Below are 15,826 nucleotides of genomic sequence, written 5' to 3' on the forward strand. Positions count from 1 at the left end.
GTATTTTTCTTCAATCAGCTACACACTTTTACCACACGGTGGCAGCATAACCCTTTAAACGAAAACTTAGACTGACTATCACCCAGTAGTCACAGTAACGCACGGTCTGCACTCACGAAAAGATCGCGCAAGACACCCCTATCGACCCCTTAGACATATAGACTACCTACTGATGACTCTTTTGATAACATTGCAAACGACGTTTGCAACGTTACAAGATGTTGAGTCTGTAAAAATTCAATATTTAAAATAGCCTATTTCGAAATATATTAATTTACAGTTGGTTAATGTGAGTAAAAGTTACAACAAATCAACCAATTATTTAAATCTAGGTCTATGTAATTAGGCATACACTTACCTGATGTCAAATATGTTCTTGCGAAGTCATAGTCCATTCATTTAATAAATGTTTGATGACACAAAGATCATATAGCCTAGGCCTACATTTTGGAAATAAGTCTATATAGTTAGGTTGACTATTTTCAGACCCATGATGATAATAATAGATTTTGGATTAAAAAACTAAATTTACAGGCCTCTTTCAATGTTTTCTTTATTTTACTCTAAAACAAATAGCATTGCAAAAATGATAGATTGCCTACATTATATCCTACATTATAACAGACATTGTGCAAATTATGTTGTCTTGCTATTTCTTTAATGTTTTTTATTTATGTAGCTAAATGTTAAATACAATCGAAAAACGGCTTGACTTTGACACAGAAGTCTTTCAAATGGACATGATTGAAAGGCATTCCTCTGTCTTATGAAATATTTCTGATTCAAAGCAATCAAAATAATGTTTCGAGGTGTTGTTTGTGTTTAACTTACAGTTTTTAAACTGACATAAACCAACTTGTGCTTGAGTTTTGTTTTAGGCTATACATTCTCTAGTGAATGAATGCCAAATAGGCTGTACATCCGAAGTCCATCAATTTATTCTAAATTATTCTAATTTACAAGATATAGACCTAAAATTTGAAAGATTATAACAAGCACTTAATTTCGTTACAAAAGCTCAACGGAACAAGTGCATGAAATGGCCATCATTGTTTGTCACACGGTTTCCAAATGCTTGTTAATAATACGAAGGCTCTAGCCTACCTGTAGCCTACACGAAGCCTAAAAATTCACACATGTCTAAAGTGCCAAAGATGCGTTACAAAATGAGAACAATGGAGTTCAATTCAAATCTACTCAAAATGTTTATTATTATGGATTTAAGTGCGCGATATGGGCTACCTGTGTGGGACAAGTGTCTTAAATATTCAGAAACATTAATAGCTCCTTTACAAAAACGCATGTGTGGAATTCAGATTCGTCTCACCATCTTCAATGCATAAAACAAAACGAAAATAGCCTTGTTTGTTCCGTTTATACATTTGGTTGTTTTCTGTTGGCCGATGTAAAACGAAATGGGAAAGTAAGTAATTGGAAAAACACAACATTCCTCAGTTTGAGCAAACCTTGATTGACTAGTAAAGGCAAATGTTGGGCAACGTTCGTTTGGTATTGCAGTAAAATGATCCATGATCTTCTGCATACTTTATTTGCTGGTAAATTAATACAACGTTTTGATGTTATGGTCGGAACACTTTGTCCAAGGAATCTGGATGGGCAAAGCTCCAATTACACGTTATATTGAATGTCCAAATAGTTGTGGTCAAAAGAAAAAAGGCTGACCCCTGGTGAGAACTGAGAAATATGAGCCTTCATTTCGGTTTATTTGGCCTCTGTGCATGGTTTCCCTGTGCCTTGTAATTTCACTTTCACTGATATAATTGTAAAAACTAAAAGGTGCCATTGCGCGTGCACTTGGGATATTGTGAGATAGCCTTCTAATGTTGCAACACATTTAAAGGGAGTCAGATGGCTGAGTGGTTAGGGAATCGGGCAAGTAATCAGAAGGTACCAGTTTGCATCCCGGCCGTGCCAAATGATGTTGTGTCTTTGGGCAAGACACTTCACCCTACTGGCCTCGGGGGGAATGTCTCTGTACTTACTGTAAGTCGAATATGAGTGTCAGCTAAAAATGACTAAATATAAAAGTAAAGCCTCATGAATGTTAGCATTAAGTTATATCTAAGTAACTATTAATCACAAGCATGGGCTTTTAGGTGTCCATTTAGTTAATGGACTAAACTTAATAAATTAAGTTAATAACTTAATAAACTCAGCTAATGCGTGATTTATGTTAGATTTTGTATAATGTTACAAGATAACAAGAAATGATTTGGCCACGTCTACAATAAGCAGGCCCAAGTTGAAACTTGCCAATAGTTTGTCATTGTTGGGAAAATGACACTAGATTTTAAAATATTGTTTTATGTTTTGCATTAGATTTGCTTTCTTACAGCAATACTGATGGAAACGCAAACCCTACCGTCCTCCGTGCATTCTCTCTCTCTCACACACGTTCTCTCAGGACACAGACCCGGACAACCCCCTCCAGGCTTATAGCATACATGCACATACATTTTACAAAGTAGATCCTATCCTAAACACGCACGTACATTCACGTCTCCTACTCTTTCTTTTTCTCTCATACACGCACACACACACCAAATGTTTTGCTGTTGTTCATTGGATATCTGCAGCATCTTCATATGCTTGTTCGTCCTAGTAGACTGTACTACCATGGCCTTTAAAAAAAAAAAATTCCGTCTAGCCAAATTGGACAGCACCAATTCACTTCAATTCAAATGAAAGACTATAGTAATTGCCATCTTTATTTTAAGTATCACTTTCTAGATGACATTCGATCCTTCTTACGAACACCGCTCATTATCATTATTCAAATCATTGGTCCTCAATTTGAATATTGGCGCGACGGGGATCCAACCATCTCGCAGACGGGGGTGCACAAAGCATATGCAGTCTCATGTTCAGTTGAATCCTTTTTTGAAATACAGGTAGAATATAAGAGAAAATACAACTGCATATCGCCTTTTAATTATTATTAATTGATATTCATTAGTCTGGAAATCTAGAATGGAAAAGACTGGCACTGTTTTTATTTATTATTTTTTTATTCGAATTTATGATGTACAATTGCATGGAATGTTGCAATGAAAACCTGAGAAGGTGCAAATCCGGCACATCAGAAGCTAGGTGCCAGATTTAAATTGGCCTCATGTAAATATAAGAAAATTACTCCATTAGTTTTTGTCTGAGTACATTTTCTTAAACAGTCTAATAGTTTAATAAGGCCTTTGAAGTTCTAAGTTGCATATTCTAGTAGTTGGCCAAGCTAACCTTTCGTTTTGAAGAAGTCTAGCTGTTTTCTCACGCAAAGTATTTGGACATGTCTGTAGTTTTGTAGATAAAACAATAGAGTTATACTTGTGGATTGCTGCTGACCTATACGATCCCCCAAGTGTCTGTTTCTCACGCGTGGTCTCTTGGCAACGTATGTCTTTCTTTCTCTTATTTTTCTCAGTGCGTGCGTGCGTGCTTTCAGACTGGGACGTTGAGGGAGGGTCTTGAACTTGATAATGAACTTGAGTCATCTCATTACGATTCTGAAAGTCTCTTGTCAAGTGCGATGGATCCGGGTTCCCATACTTGCTTAGAGAAAACGGGGCCTTTGTGTATTATCCCCAGCCCATTAGCTGCACTTGCTTTGGCTTCCAATTTGAATCCCTTGGACCAAACACTAACTCCGAGGGCCAGCAATGAACAGTTGGGCCGAAAATGAGACAGTAGCCGATAGTGATCTCCAGGAAAACGTACACAAATGTAAAAAGAGAGCAGAAAAAATGTGTTTTGTTATTTTCTGTATTTAAATGAACAATAGGCAACACTTTCACCTCAATGTGAACGTTTTTCCCTCAAAACCCATGCAGCCTATCATAATGACCCGTCTCGACTGCCTGCAAGAATCACAAAATCACTGACGTCAATGTCAAATATTAGAAAAAACATTTTAAGCCACTGTAAACATATGTGTTGGCCTATGTGTGTTTGCTTGTGTGTGAGATGTGTGTGTGTGAGATTGCGTGTATTGGGGAGGAATTGTGTAAAGGAGGCGTGGGTAGCCCATTGAAGCGTCGCACAGGTCCACATTGTCACTCCATCCACTTGTCTGTTTAATTTCTGAGGGTGGGGACAACCATGGTACTGCATTGAGTCACGAAGGGGTGGGCCTAAGGCACTGTATATGATTTCGGACACATTAGATATAGACCATAACCATTTGTAAACGTGAGATGTCGTTTCGTGGAAACCGAGTAGAACGGGCAGTCCCAACTGTCTCATTGGAAGGGGGAGGACTGGACTGTCTGTGTAGGAAATAGCAACCATCTTATGAAGAAACATGTTGGGCGACCCGGTTGACTAAAAGATTATGGATGGTGCCAGAACGACGTCACGAATAAGAACTTGCTTGTTTTATCCAGAATATGCTCATTTCGCTCAGCCCTTTCCAGAGCGTACGGCTGGTGGCCGTGAGACGCACATGAATCCCCCGTAACCCGTCTTCAAACTGGGTAAGAAGGACTACATTCTTAGATATTGTACATTTCTAACAGCTTGTTCAGGCGCTCGTATGTGAAAGCTATGCAAATCCATTCAGGGCACAATCGTAGACAATCGTCTTCGCCTTACGGTTCAAGATTTGGTAATTAACTGAAAAAAAGCATTGCTTAGATGAATGTAGCCTACATGTAGCCTATAACCTGTGACAATCTAGTTTTACAATAACCTAAAATTATTAAAGCCTATCAGTCATTATTTTCATCAATCGGATGCTGGTGCATGAACATTACGCCACCACATTACCGCGTAATATTTCAACCAACAGTATTTTGAACAGGAGGACCGATTGATGTGAACGCCTTATACTAGACGTTTGGCACATGTACGGTTGTTCGATATGCGTTTGGGTGCTTGGTGAGACTGGATAAGAATAGGAGGAGTGTGGTGCTATTCTGGACAAGTTTGCATTGGTATGGAGTCAGAAGGTCACACTGACGTTCTATCCAATTTTTGAACGGATGTGCTCGCTGTATTCCTTTGCATTTATCATTCGGTGGCTTATCTCCATGTTAGCATTAACATAGCTACTTGAGTAAGACGGTTTTATAGATGAGTGGTAACAATATAAACCAAAGTTTTTGTTTATATGTCAATATGTGCTGTTGGAAAGTAGCCTACGTTAAATGATTATAATTTGCAGAAGTTTTCCAAATGTAGGCATAACACGCGTGTGGCAGATTGCACCCACCCATTTGGCCTGTGTTGTTCAAGACGGTATAGTTGCATCACAGTGGAAATATTAGAATAGCAGCCTCTTGTAACCAACAATAGCAGACAGTAGCCTACTGTAAATTGGATAGCCTACAACAAACAGGCCTAGCCCCACATAGGCCGTTATGTTTCTATATTCCTACGGCACCTACAATTATGTGGATCAGCGCAGCCCAACATCCAAACCCACGATGTAAATTTAAATGTTCCTGACATCATAATAAAATGAACACTCAATAACACCCCTCAGCCTTAAATGTAATCAAAGGCAGTGTATTACGGCAACCAAACAGCAGAATTTTCAAATCGCTACGTGTTCCCCCGGTCCATTACAAGAGTAGGGTTGATTCACGTGTTAAGTAGCCCAGAGTAAAAAGCATGTTAAAAAACAAAGATGATTACATGAAACCAGCTGCGGGCGGACACAACACATGGGTTAGGGCAGCATGGGATTACTAGGCAAAGCGCTTATGGGGGCTCTTACGTAAGACCTGTTTAACCTTTGAGACGAGAAAATAGGAATTAAAACCAGGTTGTTTCTCTTCAAAAGAAAGTGAACGTGGCACATCAACAATTTGTCTCACGAGATTAATAAACAAAGATTCAGTCAGAGATCAACCTTTTTTGTTATTTGAACATGGACATGCTATCTGAAAAAATTCTAGGCCTACAGTTTATTGTAATCGATTCTGAGGGAATGCAGGTTTTTCTTGGATACATAATCTCCGAACGAAAAAGAAAACCTTTGAAAAGGTTCAGAGTGGAACTAAAAGTGTGGACCTATTATTGACCCACTTGCGATATCCTTGTTATCCCAAGCATTTTATTATTTGGGGGTTAAATTAACTATCCTATAAAATCTGGTTTTGAAAGAAGCGGATTAAAAGTTGCAAGCCTGCCTATTGCGGAAAACGATAGCATAACATAATAACCTTACATTTCAGAATCGTTGACTGCATATAGCATTTCACCCCCATACTTTCAATCCCATTTTAGAGACCACGAAACATTGGCATCATGCATAGGAACTGTACCAGCATCATTTGAAGAAGTTACAAAGTCGTCTCTCTCTCTCCCTCTCGCTGTCTTTCTCTTTCTTTTACACACACACACACACTAGTCTCTCAGGCGCACACACACAAGTGGATGGGTTAAGTCATGCACGAGGAGTTGCGCACAGGCTCAGCAGTTGTAACTCTATAGCCACCTATGGCACTTATGTCTAAATCCCATAGGCCTATGTGCCTATCTAGCCTACGCTAGATTTGTAACATAATAGAAGAATCTTCTTCAGAGGTGTTCGAGTGTTTCAGAGCGTCGAGACATAACTGCAAGTGAAGAAGTAATGGCGTCGTACAGATAAACACGCACTTATCTAACTAAATTCTTGTCAATCACAGGGTAGACGAAGTAGGATATGGCTGGAGTGTGAATCAAAAATAATAAAATATGTCTTGAAGGTTTATGCAGGTTCACACCTGAGAATCCAAGTGATTATTTTCCATAACATAGTATAGCTCACATTTCTGTAGGGTCGTCATTCCTCACCTGTGGCTTAATAACACACAATTCTCATCCTCATCTTGTAAATATTTGTAAGTCTTTAAAACAAAAAGAATACAATTAAGCGCGAAAATGAAAACGAATCAAAATCATACTGTACACAATCATAAAAGCTGAATGGGTTTATGATCGCTTCACAATAATAGGCCATACACACATCCATGCCCATATAGAAGAATAATTAAAATGGGAAAATATAAACCGTATACTGTGCCATACTTTTTCTACAGGATGCATTGAGTCTAAAATTACATGCCAGGGTTTAAACTGTGTCCATTCTGTCTTTTAGTTATTGGACCGAAAAAGACCCAGTAAAAACAGGGTCAAAGTTATATGGATTATGAGTGTTGTCCTTCAGGTTTTTCAAGATTTACTTAAATAATTCAATTAGAAAATATACTGTCCACTATTGTAATCCCAATTGGCCCGTTTGTATTGATTCAAATGTAAATGTTGGAGTTATGGAACAAAATGAGGGACAGTCTAGCATTGACTTTCATAGGATAGGCCTACATCAACAGTATATATTGTCATTTTGATCAGGGGCACATATCTTATAATAGGCTTTTTTGACTAATAATAGCCTGCTTTATCCACTATTAATGATAATCATCATACTACAGTAAAAATACAGTACAAATATCATAATGACTTGTTCAAGAAATACAGCACAATTCATTAAAGAGATTAAAGATTAAAGCCTACACAATTAAAATGAGAAGACTATAACACTAATTTAAAGCAATAAGTAAGCTATGTTAATTAGCTAATAAATCAATATATAATTATTGAAAATAATTGCTAAGTTAATTTGAATGGGTGTGTATTTGTGTGTGGTTTTCAAGGCTCCTCAGTCCAGTCCTCTGTTACTGTCATGACTTGTCACACTTTCATAACAGTCCATCATTTGTATTTCCGACGCACTTTTGAAAATAAAGAATTTGAAGAGCACAACGATGTCACCACTAGTGTGTTTCCTTAAAAAAATAGTTTTTGGGGATATGGTTCTATTTATTCTAATTTAAGACATTCCCCTTTGTTTTAATATTATAAAAATGTATTATAAAATTGTTCTAAAGCTTCACATCATTATATTCAGGGGGTCAGTTCAGTTTCACGGAAATAAACAGTTGCGGTGCTGACTTGAAACATATTCCTTGCTTGGTGATGTTGCAAATTTAGACGAGGTTACATTGACCAGTCGACCAGACAAATAATACACATCATTCATCTTTAACACAAAAACATTAATTATTGTTTGCTTTGCATTTCTCTCAGTCAATGTTTTGTGTCTAGATTGCATTCTTTTCTGTTCTCTGTTTACAGGTGTGTGAGGCGCTTTGGAGTTTCCAGCTTGATTTACTGCTGAAGGGGCACTGTGCAGGCCTGAGGGGTTGGCTGTTATCTTTGGTTATCTAGCTGTATGAGTGTTGTACATTCTTCATAAAGCTAGATAACCGAAAGTAACAAGAATCCCATTACGCTCCTGCAAGGCCTTTCAACTTCCTGACCCAAGAAAAATCTGTCTAATGGCAAGAGCAGGCGTTTAGATGGATTACTCAAAAGGTAAAGTTCTATGCCACACTTACTGTAAGTGTCACAAAGTTAATATTTTTGAATTGCATTCGATTTTATACTATCTTGTTGATTTAAATCTTATATAATTGTATGGAATCTTGATAATAGCAGAATAAATTGACTGTTTAAGTATCAGTGTGGGATGTTAGTTTTGTAGTGGGAGTGAGACTTTGAATGAACAGGGTATCATCAGCCATCTGACACAGACAGGTGAAGAGGTGTGAGAAAGGTTTAGCTTTTTCTGGAATTTAAGTGAGTATCTAAAACACAATTTCTTGAAAAAAAGTACTACTTCATCAGTCTTTCCTTAGATTGTGAGCAAGAGAGACGCCTTCACCGGCCAAGCTGGTTGACTTAATGGCTCAAGTAAAAACATATATTTTGCCTGACTCTTTACCACACAAAGGCCCTGGCACAGGGAGAGACTGGAGCAAAGATGCACACAGACACAGACACACACACACACACACACACACACACACACACACGCACACACACACACACACACTTGTCCAACTGTCAATGGAAGGGGCTCACTTGTCACAAGGAGACAATGGGACTCCTGCTGCACATAATTTGGCCAGAACTTTGCCTCCCCGACAGACTTGATTTGTTAAGAGCCCCACTGCGATTTCTGTCTACAACTCTCTCTGTCTTGTCTGTCTGTCTATCTGTCTGTCTCTCTGTCTTGTCTGTCTGTCTGTCTCTCTGTCTTGTCTGTCTGTCTGTCTGTCTGTCTGTACATCTATCTACACCTTTTATCTTTGTCTTTTTCTCTTCTTTTTTTTACTGTGCCCATCTGCCATTGTGTTGAGTGTTCCCCATGTGACTTAACTAGGGCACCTTTAAGACCATACAAGTGTCATGTGGGAAGAGCAGAAATCACTTTCTATTAAACTTTGTCCCATGTGGATACATAAGTTTATAAAATGGCAGGCAACATTGTTCTACACAGACAGAACACAATTCACAGTGACAAACACACTTCAAAGTTCACACTGAGAAAACATTCAACTCAAGCACCTTAGTCTTGAATTGTGATACTAAGATCAGAGTTTACAGAGGGGCTCTAAGGACCTCCAGTAGCCCCTAATTAAATGTTGGTGTTGGGAGAGTAAAAGACAACACTTCAAGTGTCAATTAGTGATACTTTGCTTCCATTCAAGTCAAAGAACACACCACATCTGGATACCCATTTATTCCTAGAATTCGACAGTTCTCCTTACAAAAATGGACTGTTAGCCCCTTCAACAACTCATGGCTTTTGTTGAAATTGTTCGATTTTCCTTTTGGCCTTTCCTCTGACAATATATGCTGCATTATTCAGTTCAGAGATGTTTGGTGACTTTACAGCGTATCTGTGTGTAGCTGGACAGTCTACAGCAGGGCTTACCCAACTAAAGAAGAGTGTATTCGAGAAAAATCGTTTTTTTCCGAAAACGTCTTGCTTGTGAAGTGTGTTCTTCCAACATGTAAATAGTAGTTGGAGGTAGCCATTTTCATTCAGCAAATTTTGAGCTATAGTCCCATAAGGCTAGTGTGGGCAACCATACTTTCTTCATGCACACTGCCACCCACAGTAAAAAGGATTTTCCCCCACATTTCTCTTCTCTTTTTTCCGCTCTCTCATTCATTTCCTTTTATTCTCTTCGTTTTTTCCCAGCCTGGATTCTCAGATGGTTGGTTCTGATTTGCATTCATTTGCATAATGAATGTCATTTGCATGCTTAGGGGCAGACCATACCATGAGAACGAGCATGTTGGTTGTTTGCAACGTGTGTGTGTGTGTGTGTGTGTATGTGAGTACATGAATGTAGGCTTATGTGCATATTTGCCATACATGTGAACTGAGTTCAGCAGAGTATTTAGCAGCAGTGCAATCAGTTCTCTTTGTCTTGTATAAATTAGTGTCTGTTTTGTTTTAGTGTTTTGAAGTTGTTGGTGTTGTGTATGCTTTTTTTACCCACGCAGTCCTGTGTAAGTTGTTTGCTTAAGCATTCATTTGAAAGTTCCAGTATGTATGTCTGTATGTGGGTGTGTGTGTGTGCACGTGTGTCTTTGTGCGTATGCAAGTCAAAGATAAGGAAAATGCATACTGTATGTGTAACCTTGTTTTTTGGGCTGTAAACTGACAACAATGTCTTCCTCCCTCCGTCCATTTACTGTTCTGCTAATTCAAAAGTACAATGACTGAAAAAGAGGAAGACTCAGTCCTCCTCCATCCCAGCATCCACTGCTCCATCCCTCCCTCCCTCCCTCCACCCCCCCCCCCCCCACCCTACCCCTAGTCTGTCCTCTTCTCATGCACAGTAAGTCACAGCCCTGCCACCATCTTAGGAGAAGGACTGGCACAAAATGGCAGCTGTAGAGAAACAGAGGTAGTTTTAGCCCCCTGTGCCCAGCCCATACACCTACCCCCCATTCCTCGTTGGCCCCTCTTCTTCCTGCGCCATTGGTTGCCTCGAGACGGTGTTAATTACTGGCAGTGTGTTAATTGCGTAGATCGCGCCAAGAGACATGGGGGAGGGGGCGTGATTTGAGGAAATCATGCGCCCAGTAGCTTTTAATGTCTTTAAGCTGGCATTTTGAGGGGCAGCTGTGGTCCTCTCGCTGCGTTCGTTGTGCCTCTTCTTTCGTTTAGACTGAAAATGGCGACGAGCAGCCATTTTGTGGATTTTGAATAGCTTCGAGTAGAGATCCTTTTCCTTGACGGATTTAGGTAACAGGAATTCAATCATTTTTAGGCGTTTTAATTACGACCGCATATTAATGACTTAACACTGGGTCTATTTGCATATCGTGCATGAAACATTATATATTCATGAAGCATGTAGACAAGCACGGTCTCATTAGACCATCCGTACACATACACGCATAGTGTATGCTGGAAATATGCACACACATCCAATGCTCACACATCCATGTACAAACACCACACACACACTTTCACACCCTATAAGATACAGTATGCTCACAGGCATTACCCATGTACTAAAACTTAAATGTACAATAACTTAAAATATCATACACATGCAAAAGTACTAAGGTAGTTTGCATGAATAACTGTTCATAAAAGTTTAACTGTTCATCTCTATGCACACTTGCACATACAGATAGAACATGATATTTGGCATAACACAGCCTGTAATATACAGCTCTGAAAAGAAAATTGAGCACTGCACCTTTTTCTTTCGTAAAAAAGAAGTTGACAAGGACAATTTTGAGTGAGGAACAGAAGGGTACAATTTGCAGTGGCCTCCTAAATTTTCCCCTTCTGTTCCTCACTCAAAATGTTTTTTTCTCCCCCAGAGCTGTGTGTCATTCATCCTTCCCTATCATATTCTAAGGGATGTCCATCCTAGGAGAAGTCGAGTAGAAAGAGAAAGTAAGGAGGAAGAGGTAGAGCCTTTGGGGATGAGTGGAGTGAGGGAGTGAATGAGTGAGGGAGTGAATGAGTGAGGGATGGATAATGTACAGGAGGGGAGACAAGTAAGAGAGGGAGGCTTGCGACAGTGAGATCTCAATAGTGAGAGGCGTTCTTTGTGCTTCCGTGTGAGGTTTATTTTAGGGGGAGTGGGGGGGAGAGAGTGGGGGAGAGTATGTGGTGTGTGTGTGTGGTGGTGGGGGTGGTGTATTAAGAAGAGGGAGAAAGGGGGGTAGCTGTACCCAGCGCTCAGACAAGCAGCACATTGTCCCCCCTTGTGTGGCGGCACTTGTGGCGTAACGTCATTATTTAGGCCAGTGGAGGGAGAGGGGTCTAGAGACCAGCTTAACCAAAACGCCAATTAGAGCCGGATCGCCCTGATTAATGGTGGGGGGGATTGGTAAACAGTGCTAACCATTGTCAGCGTAACCCCCCTCTTTCTCTTGCACCCCCCCCCCCCCCCCCCCCCACGAGAACCCCCCCTTTGTTTGCCATAGCAGTGCTTAAAAGCCTTAGATTAACATGTGCTCTTGTGCAGTTAGTTCGACCCTCCCCATCCTAAGCTTACATGAAGAACTGAAGTTGTGCGCAAAGTTTCCTTGCTGTCACGTTGGCTGCGGTAAATACATTATTATCATATGCAAAATGTGCTTTATCGGTAATGCAAATATGATCTTAAATGAAATTGTTTATCTGGAGTGTCCTTAGTAAAATATTTGGACTTCAGTAGTGCAGGCAAAGTAGGTCATTACAATTGAAACACAACAGTCTTCTTTCAAATGTTTCATTGGCATTCAGCTATAGTGTTAATCACAGACAGTCTAATACTTGGGTCTGTATTTCCATACGTCCTACTTAATTGCTTATTTAAAGCGTATGCACTGAATAATTAGCTTACTACGTTCTCCAATCAGGGGCATGCCAACATGAGTTGCCATGGCGACCTCATCAGGGCCCCCTGCCAGCCACAAACAGGACGGAGACAAATAAAGCGTGGGAAAAAAACTCAGGCACTTAGACAATGATGGGGGTGAGGAGACTGGGTTGGGAAGGGAAGGAGGGGGTCTGGGGCGGGAAAGGGGGAGAGGGCGGGGGGCAACTTGCTGAGTCTGTTTGTTGAGATGGGGTGGTAGGGCCAGCTTGTGTCTGGACTGTAGACTGTAGACATGGAAGTCTCCTGGGGGGCTGTGGCATATTACAGACCTGTCTGTCTGGATTGGCCCGGCCTAGATCTGTGTGTGTGTGTGTTTTGTATAAATAAGTGTGTGTTTGAGCATGTTCACGTCTGTGTGTGTGTGTCTGTGTGGGAATACATGTGTGAACTGTAGCAATAGACCATATGGCTGGACAAATCCATGATAGCTCTTGAATTCATTTTTTTGGGGGGTACATACAGTATATATAAATGACTGCATGAAGACTGAAAATCCATCTCTTTAGAAAAGGAGCTGTAGTTTAGTGAAGCTCTAAGTGAATTACGGTAATCTCACAATCTGTCTTGTGTTTGAGTTTCTTCACATGATCCATTACAACAGTGCTGTGGAAGACTGGAGCTACAGTATTCTACTCACTCTCATTTTTTAAGATTGTTGTACAATCAGTTTTTACAATCAGATTGTTGTACAGTTAGCAATCTGAAACTTCTGAACACATCATTAGACATTATAACAAAATACAGAATTTGACAGGTTCTAACCATATAGAAAGTAAACCTGTTCCTCCCAGTTAAGATTCAGAGGAACTTGAATTTGAGTTATTTTTAAACTAATTGTTCATATATTCTTCCTCTAGATTACATGCGACTTGAAAGAAATGACGTCACTGGCCACCCAGCCGATTAACCAAGCTTATACCATGGCCTGGGTGAATAGTCGATTCTGATTGGCTGCAGGGTTGTCCATTATCAGGTGATAATGTACACCTCGTCGGGCATCATCCCTTCCTTGAACTACATGATGCCCACTCCCCTACACAACAGACCCTGCCAGTCCTGCATGGCAGCATATTGCCTCCCTCTCCTTTTTTTTGCCCCAATGTTTAAAGCTGGAAGCACTTTGTGGACATCGAAGGATCCCCAGGTTGATGTTAACATTCAGCCTATGAACGTGACCGGTGATGAGCCAGATGAATATGGAGAAAATTCTGCCCACAAACGGCCTAACTGAAAGATGCCACCAGGCTGTAACCTGCTTGAACTTATCTTCGATGTTGGATTTACAGAAGATAGTCAAGGAGGGCACAGACCAAGACAGTCTGAGAGGACAATGCAAGACTACCTCAGTTTGTTCACCACAATCTAAAGGACGTAGACTTAACAATCAAATTCTGTTCACTATGGGAAACCACGATGGCCTATTTACAAAAGGATGTTTTAATACTATGTGCCAACATTAGTGTGTATATACAAATACTTATTAATTATTAATTCATCATTTTTTTCAGTCCTGGAAGAGACAGTGAACATGAATTCTCCACGTAGAGTCTTGTGGAGTGTGATGGGACACTTTGTTCTTTAAGCTGCTTTGTTCAGTTGCAGTTGACACATCTGCAGTCAATTGTATGTAAAAATGTGTCCTCGGAAGAGTCTGTGTTTGTTTTGTGCTTTGACACAGATACAGCATCCCTCTCCTGTGACGTGCATACACATACATACTTTCTATTCATTGGCAGCAGGGCCATACTCATAATATATATTGGGGGGTGCACCCCCCCCCCCAATATTCAAATCTGTTCAAAAAGTCCCCCCCAATATGTTGATATAAAAATTGAAATCAAATATAAATGTGATACGCTACGACAGGTACGCTGTCCGAAATTATCATAAAAAATGTAATAACTTAAAACTTCAGAAAGAAGGAAATCTCCCCAGCAGATTTCGTTCCCCCAATGTTGACTCCATGGCTATGGCCTTGATTGGCAGTCACTAAGAGTGTTCTGGATACATTACTCTTTTTATTATTTCATCTTCGAGAAGTAGAAATTAATTAAAAAAGTTGAAACTCACAAAATTTGACCATATGTTTACTTGATTATCTGATTTAAGATAATCTTGTCTAAATGCTGATACATTATGTTTTATTGTGCTTTGTTACTCCAATCATATAACTATGCATTTTCTTTATCTATGCAAATGTATATTACCTCACTCAACTTTGTTGTACTATTACTGACTATCAGAATGTATCTGGTTTTACATGACTTAATTCAGTGTATTTTATTTAGTTTTTTGAATCCTTTTTTGGTAATTTTCTCAATCAGAAAATATATGCAATTAATCCGTTTTCTGTATTTGAAATATTTGATGCTCCATAATGAACAAGTATGCAATATTGTTGCCCTTTATATTTTTGTCATATTGATGAGCAAGACTGCAATTCTTGAAATCTATGCACTTTATTTAATGTTTGCAATATACAATGTCTAACGTGCACCATTAAAATATGAATCAATGTATTAGCTTAGAGACAATTAATATCAGTGCATGAGTGACTAATGAGGTCAGCATTTTTACAGATTTGCACATTATGTTTGAGTCTGCACTGTATAGTGTGAATACTTGTACGATGGACTGTACAACAAGGAATCGGTTTACACAATCAATAAATGTTTACACTGAAAAAAACACCTGATGTATCAATTTTCTCACTATTTGATATTTATAGTAATTAGTACTATATAAATACTCTCAAGCAATTGGTAAATGTATTAAGTCAAAACTGACTTGATTCCATTTGCAACACATGTATACATCTCTAAATAGAGATAGTTATAATTGTTTTAATTGTATATGAAAAAAGGTTATTGCAGGATTGTCCATACCAGCTGTCTTATTGATAGATAAATAGAATATGTCATGCATTTAAAAAAACATGAATATGTCATGCATTTAAAAAAACGTTTACTCCTAACGTACAGCAGTTCTATAGAGAAAACAGAGTTTATAGGTTTTTGGACTATATTTCATTAGTATATGCCCTGTTAAAAAAACGTTTTATGTTACCATGGTACTACATT

This window comes from Hypomesus transpacificus, chromosome 4 (genome assembly GCF_021917145.1).
Source record: "Hypomesus transpacificus isolate Combined female chromosome 4, fHypTra1, whole genome shotgun sequence".
Taxonomy (NCBI): domain Eukaryota; kingdom Metazoa; phylum Chordata; class Actinopteri; order Osmeriformes; family Osmeridae; genus Hypomesus; species Hypomesus transpacificus.